Genomic DNA, 14,083 nt, shown 5'->3' on the forward strand with positions numbered 1-14,083 from the left:
TATTTGTCTGAAGTATTTGTGAAAAAAAGACTGAAAAATAGAACACTTAGAATATAATCATTGGTTGGTTTGTTAATTGAAGGGATTTCTCACATCCATATTAACTCATTCCTCACTGACTCCCAATGTCTACAATCAGAGTCAGCTTTATTGTCGATTCCTTCATGCCAAGACACACAAAGAAATCGAAATTACATTTCCCCTATCCCACGGTGACGAGACACAGTACACAATAAACATACAAGTAAACAACGCAAAATAAAAACAAGAAGGCAGAAACAATGAAGAGTGATGAATAAAAAATAAATAAACAAATAACACAGTAAATAAGAGTAGCAAAACCGAGCAAGAGCTCACAGCAGACAGTCAGAACAAAGCGCAAAAGTACAGGACGCCACGCAGAAGGGGGGGAGAGAGTTCAGGACCCTAACAGCCTGGAGATCACAAACTCCGCCAGTGGCGAGCAGTGCTCGCATACCACCACAGAGTCACGGCACCCTCCGTCACGGATGTAGACGCACATCCCACCTCCTCGCGACTTTCCCCCTCGTACAAAAGCCCGGTCCGCCCGATAGCACGCTAGCCGCTCCAGATGCACAGCAGAGTCCTAGTGAACACGAGCACACAGCAGTTACGCACTGTCCGGTTCGTGGATCTCAGCAGGCGAAAGCAAACCATGTTGATATCCAGCGACCGAACATTCGCCAGAAGAATGGAAGGCACGGCCGGGCGAGCTGGGTTAGCCGCCAGCCTGGCCCGGACGCCCCCGCTCTCGCCCCTCTTCAGCCTCCTCGCACACCGCTTCCGACGCTTCCCAACCGGGGGAGGAATAGCAGGCGAGTCCGGCGACGCTTCAGGACGGAGCAGACCGAGCGCCTTTAATGTCCCCGCTTCAAAGTCCAGAACGCCACAAAAGTGCGTTGGCGCCGCGGTAGTGGCGACACGTTTGCAGCAGCTCCGTCGACTCGTCTGTATATTGTCTCGTTTTATATGTTCTTTTTTTCTTTTTTTTCAGTCCTGTGCTTTTCTTTTTACCGGGCAGAAACATGTTTGCGAAAACAGTGAGGCTGGCCGTCTTATTTTATCTATTTTTCACCTGGTTCATCATCCCAGCAACCGCCGAAGCAGGCAGTAAACGCTCCATTGTTTACACCCGTGGTCAGCCGTTAGCCCTCTGTAGCCAAGGGAAGCTAACAGGCTACAAGCCCAATGTTTCCCCCGAGCTGAAGAGGAGGAAAAGAGGACAACGCTCGGGTGTTATGTGCCGAAAAAAGAAACGCCGCTTCAAGCCCACACTCCCCACCATCATCACCGGGAATGTGAGATCCATTTGCAATAAAATGGATGAGCTAACGGCGCTGGCACGGCACCAACGGGAATACAGGGAATGTAGCATGCTGCTATTCACGGAAACCTGGCTAACGGAGCAAACACCGGACTCTGTCGTCGCTCTGGACGGATTCAACCTGATAAGGGCAGACAGGACACGAGAGAGCGGTAAGAGGAAAGGAGGGGGGCTTGCTGTGTTTGTGAACGATAGATGGTGTAACCCTGGGCACATCACTATCAAGGAGCAACTCTGCAGCGCGGACATTGAGCTGCTAGCCGTTAGCTTGAGGCCACACTACCTGCCGCGGGAACTCTCGCACGTTATCGCGATAACTGCGTATGTCCCCCCAAATGCTAATGCCGACGCAGCCCGCGATGTCCTGCACAGCAGTGTAAGCAGGCTGCAAACACAGCATCCACATGCCCTCCTCCTTGTTACCGGGAACTTCAACCATGCCTCTCCTTCATCCACGCTTCCAACTTTCAGCCAATATGTCACCTGCAGTACCAGAGGAAATAAAACACTGGACCTTTTTTATGCCAACCTTAAGGAGGCATATACATCATCCCCCCTCCCCCCCCTTGGAAGATCTGATCACGATCTGATCCACCTTCTCCCCCTGTATCAGCCTCTGGTGCACAGGCAACCAGCAGTCACCCACACCAGACAGATCTGGTCTGAAGAATCTCTGGAGACTCTTCAGGACTGTTTTGAGACCACGATGTGGGACGTGTTCTGTGAGGACTACGGGGACGACATCGACGGTCTCACCAGCTGCGTCACGGACTACATTAACTTTTGTGTAGACTCCACCATACCCACCAAAACAGTCAGAGTTTTTGCAAACAGCAAACCTTGGATCACCCCTGAGATCAAAGACCTGCTCAGGGACAAAAGGAGGGTCTTTAAATCGGGAGACAGGGACCTGCTGAAAACGGTGCAGAGGGACTTGAGGAAGAAGATCAGGGAGGGGAAGAGCAACTACAGGAGGAGGATGGAAGACCAACTGCAGCGGGACGACATCAGCGGGGTCTGGAGGAGCCTGAACACCATCTCAGGACGTAGCAACTCCAGACCTGCGCTGGACAGGGATCAGGAGTGGGTGAATGACCTGAACCGGTTCTTCAACCGGTTTGAACAAACATCCACTCCTCCCCCCACCCACCCAGCCCTGCTGCAACTTCCCCCGACTGGAGCCTCTTCTGCTCCGAGGACTCTCACCTCAACCCCGCCCCCTGCTACACCCCCTCCAAGACCCCCCAGCCCATTCTCAACTCCACCGAACCCACCAACCATCCCCCCTGCAGCCCACCCCACCCCACCCACCACCCCACCACCCAGCATGGTGCTCTCCACAGCCCAGGTGGAGAGAGGACTGGCCAGGCTCAAGGTGAAGAAGGCGACGGGTCCAGATGGCATCACCTCCAGGCTGCTCAGATCCTGCTCCGGGCAACTGTGCGGGATTGTGGAGCACATATTCAACATGAGCCTGAGGCTGCACAGGGTACCACAGCTGTGGAAGACGTCCTGCGTGGTACCAGTGCCCAAGTCATCTCGCCCCAGTGACTTCAACCACTACCGGCCGGTGGCCCTGACATCCCACCTGGCGAAGACCCTGGAGAGGCTGGTCCTCCACCACCTGCGCCCCCTGGTGAGCTCCTCCGCCGACCCCCTGCAGTTCGCCTACCGGCCGAGCATTGGGGTTGAGGGCGCCGTCATCTTCCTCATGCAGAGGTCCCTGGCTCACCTGGAGCGGGCTGGAAGCACTGTGAGGATCATGTTTTATGATTTCTCCAGTGCCTTCAACACCATCCAGCCAGAACTGCTGGGGAACAAACTGCACCATGCTGGAGCCTGCCAGCAGCTGACATCATGGGTCCTGGACTTCCTCACAAACAGACCGCAGTTTGTGAGGACAGGAGGCCGTGTGTCTGACACGGTGGTCTGCAGCACAGGAGCTCCACAGGGGACCGTCCTGGCCCCCCTCCTCTTCACCATCTACACAGCTGACTTCACCCACCACACATCAACCTGCCACCTCCAGAAGTTCTCGGATGACTCCGCCATCGTTGGTCTCATTAACAACGGAGACGAGACGGAGTACCGAGAACTGAATCACAGATTCGGGGACTGGTGCCGGCGGAACCGTCTCCAGATTAACTCTGGGAAAACGAAGGAGCTGGTGGTGGACTTCCGCCGGCGCAAAGTCCCCCCCTCGCCGGTGAACATCCAGGGAACGGACATAGAGATTGTGGACTCTTACAAGTTCCTGGGTGTTCACCTGAACAATAAACTGGACTGGACTGTTAACACTCAGGCCCTATACAAGAAGGGCCAAAGCAGACTCCACCTGCTGCGCAGACTGAGGTCCTTCGGAGTGAGGGACGGCCTCCTGAGGACCTTCTATGACTCTGTGGTGGCGTCCGCCATTTTTTATGGGGTGGTCTGCTGGGGCAGCGGCATCACTGCAGCGGAGAGGAAGAGGCTGGACAAGGTGGTGAAGAAAGCCGGCGCTGTCCTGGGCTGCAGTCTGGACCGGGTGGAGGTGGTGGGGGAGAGGAGGATGGTGGCTAAGCTGTCCTCCATCATGGACAATGTCTTCCACCCCCTTCATGAGACTGTCAGAGCCCTGGAGAGCTCCATCAGCGACCGGCTTCGTCACCCACGATGCACCACCGAGAGGCATCGCAGGTCCTTCCTCCCTGCTGCCATCAGACTGTACAACCAGGCCGACCATCGTAGCTAACGGACAAAATAACATGCAATAACGTGCAATAACCATATGTGCAATCACACTATGTGCAATATCTGTCTACCTCACACTCTTTTACCTGCTTTCTTTGCACTTTTTTTGCACTATTTTTTTATCTAATATTTTTTTTATCTCCACTGTATATTGTGTATTGTGTATTTTGTATACACTGTCCATATTTTTTTTAATTATATATACCTTCTACTTCTTAAAATCTTTTACCCCCTTCCCCGCATGCGTGTGTGTGTGTATATGTTAAGTGTACTGCTGCTAACATAGGAGTTTCCCCATTGAGGGAATAATAAAGGATTATCTTATCTTATCTTAAAACTCGCTTTCGCCGATGTCGAGCAGAACCAGCCCGCCGCACTTGTAGCACAACCCAGTACGACGAGACGAACACACAAAACGGTCGGACAAACCCACATTAAACGACAAAACAAAACACCGTTAGGGACAGAGAGAGGCCGCTGCGTGTGCACGCGCCGCCATCTTACTTCCGGCGTTAATATGAGTTGCATCATTATTGCACATTTCACAAACAGCTATATCACCAGTTAGAATCTACTCTGGGCTGTTTGTAATTTTTGAATCATAAAGCAACTCGATCTTGTTATGCACTAATTAGCAGGAAAGGATCCATACACTGCAGGCCTTTGCTGCAGTAAAAGGGACTTGAGTATTAAAAGAATATTACAAACTTATTTTTAACCTAAAGTAATACCACTACTAGAAACTCCAATACTCTCAGAAATCCTGCTTGAGCTGTTCCAGCAATGGCAGTAATCTGTTAAACGATATTGTTATGATTAAATTCTTCTCTCCATACTTATGTACTATGAGCATTTTGACGTCTAATAAACGTCTATTAGACGTTTATATGCTAACCAGACGTCGCAGCTAAAACACGTCTAAAAGTCGTCTAAAGTGTAACATATATAGACGTCTATGCCAGTGGTCCCCAACCAACGGGCCGCGGACCGGTACCGGTCCGTGGGTCACTTGGTACCGGGCCGCCAAGCCGCACAGAAAAAAAAAAAAGATCGACAATCAATTAATTCAGGTCAAGACACTCGTCCCGGTCAATTGACATCAGAGGCGTAGCCAAGCCGGGGCGGCGCCCCGATTAGGACTCCCTGCGCCCCGGTTGAAAAGAATCGAGCTTTTTCGATTCTTCATTTTCATGCCGTTTTTTTCTTTCGGTCTTGCGCAAATGTGCTTGCGCTATTCTATGTGCGCGATGTTATCCATTCACCGTTTGCCTCCCAGACCCGGATGTTGTTTTAGCGATCAGCGAACAGCGTGGGTGATGTTAGATTTTTTTTCCTGTGGGCGCGCACCCCTACGGGAAAAATTCCTGGCTACGCCTCTGATTGACATGTTTCCCCAGTCGAGCCCGCAAAGCTAATATGTGGCGACAGGCTAACTAACCAGGCAATGAAGCATTCAAAACTGCTTCAACACATGGAGACCAAGCATCCTGCAATAAAAGACTTCGGGTGTCATTGTCTCCGATAACGTCTAGATGGGACCGGCTCGTTTCTGAGCAACAAACTCAGTGCTCCCACTAATTCAACGTAATGGTGAGTTTTATTTTTGTCATTTGTACTTGTTTTTACGTCAGTCGTATCATTTTATTTCATCGTATTTATATGTATATTCATTATAAATGTATTATTTATTTATTTATTTATATAAATGTATTATTTATTTATATAAATGCGTTTTTAAATACAGAAATAGGTTTCAGTAACAGTCATATTTATATTACCTGCAGATATAAATACATCTTTTGATGTTAAAGTTAACCAAAATGATAATTGAACCTAAATAAATAAATGTTTTCAAACATTATCCAACCATCACAAATATAAATGTGCACTGTTTTTAAATCATATGTTTAAAAATGTAAAACTATACATACAGTATTAAAAAATGTGGTCTATTTAATAGAACAAAACTACTACGTTACAATAGAAATATATACATATTTTATGTAGGACATATCAAACAAAACAACCAGCTCGGCAAAACACAACAATATAAACATCACTCTCTTGTGGGCTTTTGATAGCCCCCTTTGCGACTCAGCGCTGGAGCCCGTTCTAATTTTAAAGCGATTGCGGTCCTTGTTTCATCATCCGTGGCGTGTCGCCAACAGCTTCTAAAAAGATGAACTCGATGTACATCTGGCACCACCCATTGTAGACCTTGGGATTACTCTGTAAAAGAAATATGAATATGGGGAAAAAAAACACGGCTACCTGTAAAATAGTTTTTCTTCCTTGATGCATCTCATGTCAGTCGCACATTTCGAACATGAAGCAATCGCACAAGAACGGACAGACAGGTTTTTTTTTTTTAATTTACCAGTGCTATCAGAGCAATCTTCCTGAGGGCTTTCTGCACGAGTCAGACAAGCACGCATATTGAACGTTGTCATTGTCATTTGTGTAGAGTCTACAACAGATGAAAATGTCAACATTGAGTGCAGCCACCACATCGTAAGCCTTCACTGTTGTCTTTTTTTAATCTACAGTACAGATGTCAAACTAATCATACCGGTCCATGGTCTTGGAAACATGCAGGTCTCCAAGTCAGCGGCCTCCAAACACAAGACTGCTTTGCAATCTGTATACAAGGAATTATGAACAGTGTCTCAGAAGAGTGTAATTAAGAGTAGACAAAATTGAATTGAGGACTTTTTTTCTTGTAAATCAAACAAAAAAGTACCGTATTTTGCGCCCTATTAGGCGCACCGGGCCCATTTTAAAACTTTGTCCATATATAAGGCGCACCGGACTATAAGGCGCATAAAATAGAAGGTTTACTGCAACAAACTGAGGTTGATTAGGGTTGCGGTATGCACCCACTAGCCAATAACTAACGAGCCCTCTGTAAACAATCGCATTTCTCAAACGATCTCCCATAAAATGATTGGAACTGACTAAAGTTCGATCTAACGCATTGGTACTACTTACCGATGTTTTCCTTCCGTATCGATCCGTAGATTTACTCGAAACATTAACAAAGCAGCCTATTTTGACATGAAATAGGCTCGGGCGTATAGCAGCTATCGTTATGGCATTAGCCATCCGCAATTTCCCATGAGCCTCAGCTCGCAATCTCCCATGAGCCTCAGCAAAGTGTAAACAATCGCGTTTCTCAAACGATCTCCTATAAAATGATCGGAACTGACTAAAGTTCGATCTAACCCAGGGGTGGGCAAACTACGGCCCGCGGGCCACATCCGGCCCACGGGACCGTTTAATCCGTTCCGCCGACCCTGAACAAATTGTATTATTAAACTTTTTTTTTTGGTCATTTTGCCTGCAATGACTGCGTTTCCCCAGTAGATGGCGAAGCGCTCGCCTGCGCATTTACTACCGGAAGCCGTGTCAGAAAGCTTGGTGCACACTCACAAGTGCGTGTACGTACTCAGTAGTACGGACATGGCGCACTCTCGCTCTATTCGTATCAGTCCCGAATTTAGATCGTGGGCTGTGACATCTGCATTCTTGTAATTCGCGCGCTGAGCTTTCAGATGCAGTTTTGCGCTAAAGCCGCCCACAAACCTTCCCCTGGAATCCTTCCATTAAAATGAGTCGCCCAAGGAAAAGCAGTGCCAAGCGTTTAAAAGAGAGTGGCCAATTTAGCTCGACGTACGCGACGTGACGTTCAGCCACATCAACATCAACCCATCACAGATCGAGGTAAACGGACCAACACCTCGGATCTCTCCTAAGAATTGCCACAACAAATTTTACTCCAGACTATGACGCACTAGCAAAAAAGGGAGACCAACAACACTGTTCCCACTGAAAATGAACGGGAGGCTCTCAAGTTTATTGTAAAAAAATGCATTTTGAATATGATTTGTACACATAGCAGGGATTGAAACTAGCGACCATTCTCATTTTCAAACAATGCAGGATGCTCAAGGACATTGATGCACCACCTATTTGCGACTAATCTTAACCTGTAAAGTTCTTAAGGCTTACTTAAAGGAAGTGTTTCCCGTTTCCTCACCTCTGTTGCCAGGTAATTGTGAGTTAAAACTCTGCTTTGATTTTCAGATACCCCTCACCGTGTTGCTGTTTTGATTACTTTATTTGGATGTATGCTTTCACCGATTCTTCAAGATGATATATTTGGTCAGAATGTTTGCCGTTTGATGTGATCTCATAAGATAAACATCTTTCATTAATCTGACCTGCAGGCACTGAAGTGATGGAGACTGTTATTCATAATAACAGTGTCGTATTTTATGAGAATCAGCAGTTTTTTAGTGAATTATTATTTAAAAAAAATTAATGCTGTTAATAAATGCATTTGTTTTCAAAAAACTTGTTTGGAATATCCATGCTTTACTACCTACTAAAGGCCAAAATCTTTTATGCAATGACCTTTACAGGTCGCTTATATGACTTCACACAAAGCCTACGTCCATCTGCTCCTGGTTCGGCCCTCCGGTCCAAATTTAGAACCCAGTCCGGCCCGCGAGTCAAAAAGTTTGCCCACCCCTGATCTAACCCATTGGTACTACTTACCTATGTTTCCCTTCCATATCGATCCGAAGATTTACTCAAAACATTAACAGAGCAGCCTATTTTGACATGAAATAGCCTCGCGCGTATAGAAGCTATTGTTATAGCATTAGCCATCCGCAATTTCCCATGAGCCTCAGCTCGCAATCTCCCATGAGCCTCAGCAAAGTGTAAACAATCGCGTTTCTCAAACGATCTCCTATAAAATGATCAGAACTGACTAAAGTTCGATCTAACGCATTGGTACTGCTTACCTATGTTTCCCTTCCATATCGATCCGTAGATTTACTCGAAACATTAACAGAGCAGCCTATTTTGACATGAAATAGCCTCGCGCGTATGGCAGCTATCGTTATAGCATTAGCCATCCGCAGTTTCCCGTGAGCCTCAGCTCGCAATCTCCCATGAGCCTCAGCAAAGTGTAAACAATCGCGTTTCTCAAACGATCTCCTATAAAATGATCGGAACTGACTAAAGTTCGATCTAACGCATTGGTACTACTTACCTATGTTTCCCTTCCATATCGATCCGTAGATTTACTCAAAACATTAACGGAGCAGCCTATTTTGAAATGAAATAGCCTCGCGGGTACAACACCTATTCGGTGACGCCCCCTGACTACAGTTACCGTAATGTTGGGAAGCGATGCGACCTTGTAATTTACTAGTCGTACTAAAACGTACTAAAACATTTTGGCAGAGCACTGTGTACAACCAGTATGGATCACCAAATTCATCAATTGATCCATATATAAGGCGCACTGTCGACTTTTGATAAAAATTTAGGTTTTTAGGTGCGCCTTATAGGGCGGAAAATACGGTAACTGAAAAGTCAGTAACTTTGACAGTACAGCAATTAAACCAAACGGAACCCTACAGGTTCCATTTGTAAGATATCAAGAGTGTGTGGGGGGGGGACATCCAAAATCTTGACTAACCAATTCTGTCATTCAGTCTTACATCCTGTTTGTCATTTATTCCCTTGAACATCATGTCAAAGGTCTTTAGATCAGTCATGGGCACCGTCCACTCTCCGCGTCACATTCTGAACGAGAGTTGAGGCTCCTCAGCCCAGGGATTGTCAGAGGGGGCTACACGATGACCTTCAGAAGCTCTGAGAATAAAGAGAAATAAAAATAAAATACTCACTTAAATTACTGCAGCTATGACCTATTTTTAAATGACTAATGCCTACAAAAAAAACCCCTCTTACTTTTCCCTGTCATGGACGTTCCACACTCACTTCCTAGCAGTTGAAGAATGAAGCAAATGTTAGCTGCAAGATTCAAATGAACCATTTTCCAATGATAAACTTTGCCCTGTTTGAAAAAAAAATGGTGGCATTCTGTCTGTGCCTTTGAATGTGGTGCAAATTAATTTGGTTGTTGTACATATCAAATCACGTTATTTTAAAATAGGACTGATAAAATTGCTTGCTCTACAAGTTGTTATCCAAATTATGAAAATGTACAGGGTAAACCTGGGTTTTATTTTGCACTTTGTCATCCGCCATGGTTTCCGGAGTGTGAAAGTTAACGCAATGAATGACATGTCATAAATGCAAGTACCATATTGAAGATTGCAACATACACTTTTTGCATATGCGCGACAATATCTAAGCATACATACTAAGTATATTCAAACCACCAATAACAGATCAACTTCCAAAGATAATGCAAAGCAGTTGTGATTACCTCTACAATCAAGAATAAATCAAAAATCAATCTGTACCTTGTGGAGTCCGGTCAGTTTCTAATACAGATGCTCCTCTTATCTCCAGGCTTGGAGTCTGAAAAGGGGAAAATAAGATGTCTGATTTGACAATTCACCCATTAAGTCAAAGTCAAAGTCAGCTTTATTGTCAATCTCTTCACATGTCAAGACACACAAAGAAACCGAAATTACGTTTTCTCTATCCCACGGTGACGAGACATATTACACGATAGACATACAAGTAAACGACACAATATAAAAACAAGAAGGCACAAACAATAAATAATAAGAATGATGAATAAATAATAAATAAACAGATAACACAATAAATAAGAGGAGCAAAACGGAGCCAGTGTGCATACAGCAGACAGTAAGCGTAGCGCGAAAGCACAGGACGCTACGCAGAAAGGGGAAGCGAGTTCAGGATCCTAACAGCCTGGAGTATGAAGCTGTTGTTGAGTCTGGTGGTGCGGGAGCGCAGGCTCCTATACCTCTTCCCAGAGGGCAGAAGCTCAAACAAAGAGCGAGCGGGGTGACTCACATCACTCACAATCGTGGTCGCCTTGCGGGTGAGATGGGAGATGTAAATGTCTTTCAAGGAGGGGAGTGAAGCACCAATAATCTTACCAGCCGTGTTCACTATGCGCTGCAGGGCCTTCAAGTTGTAGTCAGTGCAGCCGCCACCCCAAACAGCAATACAGCTGGAGAGGACGCTCTCAATGGTGCCACGGTAAAATGTAGTTATGACGGCCGGAGGAGCGCTCGCTCGCCTGAGTTTCCGCAGGAAGTACAGGCGGCGCTGGGCCTTCTTCGCCAGTGATGCGGTGTTGGTGGACCAGGAGAGATCCTCACTGACGTGCACCCCCAGGAACCTGGCGCGGCTCACTCTCTCCACCACAGCACCGTCGATGGTCAGCGGCAGGTGTTGGGTGTGACCCTTCCGGAAGTCAACCGCTGTTAATTACCGTTTTTTTCCGTGTATAGTGCGCAAAATTTAACGAATTTATTGTCCTAAAATCTGGGGTGCGCATTATACATGGGTACAAAAAAATTTTTTTTTTTTTTTTTTTTTAGAAAACAAAACCAACAACAGGACTACAAAGTCGTGGAACAAAAAGACAGGGTGACATTACCAAAGACAGGAACAGAAACCAAACAGACATCATGACAGTAACACATGCAATGATCCGACGGTGAGCGAGGGGCAGACAGGTCTTAAATACAAAACACGTTACATCGATTGAGGTGACACAGGAAGAGAGGGGCGACGCGAACAGAAACTATGGCAACCTAGACACATAGCAAAACTGGGGACGAGACGTGACAAATGTCCCTCGAAATGAAACTTGAAATCACCAAGTTTTGGTTTCCAAGGGTGTTTTTATTCCTCTTCAACGTCTCTCCCATACAGAGCCGCCTTTTTCACGTCCGCACGCCTCTTTCCCGTGCGCGGTGGTGCGTTTATGGGCAGTCGGAGAAATCAACGGCAACAAAAAAAATTACCGTTTTTTTCCGTGTATAGTGCGCAAAATTTAACTAATTTATTGTCCTAAAATCTGGGGTGCGCATTATACATGGGTACAAAAAAAAAAAAAAAAAAAAATTTTTTTTTTTTAATTTTTTTTTTTTTTTTTTTAAGTCCCAATGATCGTCACACACGCAGGGAGGCAATGGGTCCCATTTTTATAGTCTTTGGTATGGTCTTAACTAGGCTGGATGTAATTTTTTTTTGTTGCCGTTGATTTCTCCGACTGCCCGTAAACGCACCACCGCGCTTCTTGCGCGCACGGGACAGCAAACGAGCAGGTGATCGAGCAAGCGTCTGATACGAGAGCATTGCGGTCGCATGGAGCGTGTTTGAAGTGAACAGCAGAGAAGAAAGGCAAAGTGTTGTGAAATAAAATGCACAGAACGGATGCGCAAGACACGTCAGCTATATAAAGAGCGAGAGTTGTTTTCTTCCTATTAGTTTCAATTCACAGTTTAATTAGCAGTTTCAATCAGCAAATAACAAAATGCGTATTACAGGTAATATTTTATTTCACAACACTTTGCCTTGTTCCTTTGGTCTCTGCTGTTCATCCTAAAACACAAAGGCGCTCTTTAAGCAATGCGACAGTGAGCGCCCGGCGCGCTGCGGTTGCGCGACCGCACCAAATTAAGCTCCCTGCGCAGTGCGCACTGAGGTCCACTTAAATTTTAGAAAGTACATCAGGACTTTAAAAATATCTTCTAAATTTCAGCGACGGCTCTGTCACAATAATCGACCAGCCCGGTGCAGTTGGGCGGTCGGCGGCGCGCTACGGTTGAGCGTTCTCTCGCGCGCTCTCTCTCTCGCTCTCTCTCGCTCTCGCACACACGCAAACCGGATATCATACGGAGGCCGCCATTACAGATGCGCAGAACGGATGAGCAAGACACGTCAGCTATATGAAGAGCGAGAGTTCAGTTCTCTACCTAAATCCGTATTACAGGTAATATTTTATTTCACAACACTTTGCCTTGTTCCTTTCTTCTCTGCTGTTCACTTCAAACACGCTCCATGCGCACGGAGCGCGGTGGTGCGTTTACGGGCAGTCGGAGAAATCAACGCCAACAAAAAAAATTACATCCAGCCTAGTTAAGACCATACCAAAGACTATAAAAATGGGACCCATTGCCTCCCTGCGTGTGTGACGATCATTGGGACTTAAAAAAAAAAAAAAAAAATTAAATTTTTTTTTTTTAAAAATTCATAAAAATTGGGTGCGTATTATACATGGGTACAAGCTTTTTTCCAGCATCAGCATGCCATTTTTAGGGGTGCGTACTATACATGGGGGCGCACTATACACGGAAAAAAACGGTACATCCAGCCTAGTTAAGACCATACCAAAGACTATAAAAAGGGGACCCATTGCCTCCCTGCGTGTGTGACGATCATTGGGACTTAAAAAAAAAAAAGTTTCATAAAAAGAAATTCATAAAAATTGGGTGCGTATTATACATGGGTACAGGCTTTTTACCCGCATCAGCATGCCATTTTTAGGGTGCGTATTATACATGGGGGCCCACTATACACGGAAAAAAACGGTACATGACACAACACAAATTTAACTTTTGAAGTAATTTGCCTTAGAGTTCCAAGGCCTGTTGAGCGCAAAACAAAGTTAGGTGCACATTTTAATGACAGAATGTATAAACACCTACTTTTTCACATGCCACTTCTTGTGCTAAATCTGGAGTCACAAACCCATGGGTAAAAAAGGGAAATGACATATTTTCCATGCCATCATCCCAAAGCTCATCCGGAGTGAATGGTTTTGTAACTTTTTTGTACCCTGCGAATGAAACAAATGAATTCAATCCAATTCAATTCAGTTCAAATTACAGATTGGTTTTGGGTTTAATATTTCATATTTGATGCATTTAATTTCGTCGTCTAGTTTAGGTCTTTCTGTAGACTATTTTAGGTTATTCTATAGACCTAATATAAATAAAGTCTAAATTCAGTCTATGTGTAGACCTAATATAGACGTCTAAATTAGGTCTACAGATAGACCTAATATAGACGTCTATTTTAGGTCTATCTATAGACGTAATTTAGAAGTCTATAAAATAACCTAAAATAACCTAATATAGACGTCTATTTTAGGTCTATATGTAGACGTAATTTAGACGTCTATAGAATAACCTAAAATAACCTAATATAGACGTCTATTTCAGGTCTATATATAGACGTAATTTAGACGTCTATAAAATA

The 14,083-nt window shown here is 45.3% G+C and overlaps 1 long non-coding RNA gene across 8 annotated transcripts in view; it reads right to left on the reverse strand.

Annotated features, from left to right (window-relative positions):
• Positions 1-5,828: 5,828 nt before the first annotated feature.
• The window catches only part of LOC133165369 (uncharacterized), a 32,742-nt gene continuing 24,487 nt past the window's right edge, over positions 5,829-14,083 (reverse strand). The window contains exons 3-10 of one of the 8 annotated variants that reach the window (XR_009717581.1): positions 13,531-13,661; positions 10,969-11,278; positions 10,360-10,417; positions 9,842-9,874; positions 9,589-9,742; positions 6,645-6,713; positions 6,453-6,542; positions 5,830-6,304 (exon numbers count right to left, since the gene is read on the reverse strand). This is a non-coding gene — a long non-coding RNA (uncharacterized LOC133165369). Of the gene's footprint in view, positions 6,305-6,452; positions 6,543-6,644; positions 6,714-9,566; positions 9,743-9,841; positions 9,875-10,359; positions 10,418-10,968; positions 11,279-13,530; positions 13,662-14,083 lie in introns of all 8 variants that reach the window. The other 7 variants (XR_009717576.1, XR_009717583.1, XR_009717584.1 and 4 more) reach the window with 7 other exon arrangements.

This window comes from Syngnathus typhle, linkage group LG13 (genome assembly GCF_033458585.1).
Source record: "Syngnathus typhle isolate RoL2023-S1 ecotype Sweden linkage group LG13, RoL_Styp_1.0, whole genome shotgun sequence".
Lineage (NCBI taxonomy): Eukaryota > Metazoa > Chordata > Actinopteri > Syngnathiformes > Syngnathidae > Syngnathus > Syngnathus typhle.